This window comes from Gossypium raimondii, chromosome 6 (assembly GCF_025698545.1).
Source record: "Gossypium raimondii isolate GPD5lz chromosome 6, ASM2569854v1, whole genome shotgun sequence".
In the NCBI taxonomy this organism is placed as follows: Eukaryota; Viridiplantae; Streptophyta; class Magnoliopsida; order Malvales; family Malvaceae; genus Gossypium; species Gossypium raimondii.
In genome coordinates, this window is record NC_068570.1 from 43,101,601 (window position 1) to 43,102,954 (window position 1,354).

The 1,354-nt window shown below is 37.8% G+C and overlaps 1 non-coding gene across 1 annotated transcript; it reads right to left on the bottom strand.

Annotated features, from left to right (window-relative positions):
• Positions 1-240: 240 nt before the first annotated feature.
• On the bottom strand, positions 241-347 carry LOC128042184 (small nucleolar RNA R71). Its single transcript, XR_008197390.1, has one exon. It is a non-coding gene; the product is annotated as a small nucleolar RNA R71 (small nucleolar RNA).
• Between the last annotated feature and the right edge of the window lie 1,007 nt (positions 348-1,354).

A 1,354-nucleotide genomic window follows, 5' to 3' on the forward strand; every position in this document is an offset into this window, starting at 1 on the left:
CAGTTTAGTGGTATGCCAATAGAATATCCACACCTTCACCTTTGACTATTCATGGATGTGAGCGATTCCTTCAAGATAGCCAGTGTAACTGAAGACACATTGAGGCTGAAGTTGTTTCCATACTTGTTGTGAGATTGAGCACGAGCATGGCTTAATTTGTTTCCCCCACATTCAATTTCAACTTGGCAAGAATTAGCTAAACACTTTTTGGTAAAGTATTTCCCACATAGTAAAAATGCTAAGTTGTGGAATGAGATCACCACTTTTCAACAAATGGATGATGATTCCCTATACAAGGTGTGGAAAAGAATCCAGGAGTTAATTCGTAGATGCCCTCATAACGAGATTCCACATGGCTTAATTTGTTCTTGTTGCGGAAGCGACGATAATATTAATAACAATATTATCAGAAATATTTAGATAATTATTATGCCAACAATTATACTAAGAAAATTCCCAGTTAAATTGGAGGGGTCACAATGGTCCCGCTTAAAACCCAACAACTAGACAGAACTCACTTAGATATTTATAGCAATAATAACTAAATAAATATAACCAACATAAAGCTATTAAATATAAGCAAACAAATAAGAAATAAAATACCAGAGATTTAACGAGGTTCGGCCAATTTAGCTTACGTCCTCGGACACTACCAAATTAATATTTCTTTTAGAAATATTACAAAGGAGAAGATTTTAGGATGATAAAACCAAAGGGGGAGGGGTTCTATATATAACAAACCAAACCCCCTCCCTTTCTATCTTTTCCTAATGTGGGATATTGCCAATATTCAACAAATCTCCACCTTGGCGATATTCCACATCTTGGAACATCTTCTCATAACACAAACTTCAATAGTGTCTTCAAATTTGCAATCAATCGCCTTCTTCCCTTTTGGTAGTTGTGCCAGCTTCCACGTCTTGTTTTTCTCTAGAGATTGCATTTCCTCTTCCATTGCACCTAACCATCTATTATTCTCTAAACTCTAAATGGCTTCGGTGTAAGTGGATGGAATATTATCAACAACTGGAAGTGCATAAGCTACCATGTCAGTGAAACGAGCAGGTTTCTGAATTTCTCGTCTCGCCTCGATCGCAATTGGCTCGATTCTTGTTGAGGTTCTTGGGTAGAAACCTCTTCCTCATCTGACTCTGCATCTGCCAATGAAGAATCACTAGTGGTACCTTTTGCTGGAATTACCACACTGCTCAAACTCCACTCATGGAGTACACTCCACTGCTGCAAGTACTACTCACTCCTTCTAGATTTACCTTATTCAACATGGCAGATTCATGAAAGGTAACATCCCTACTGATTATCATCTTCTTTGCCTCTAGACACCACAAACGATATC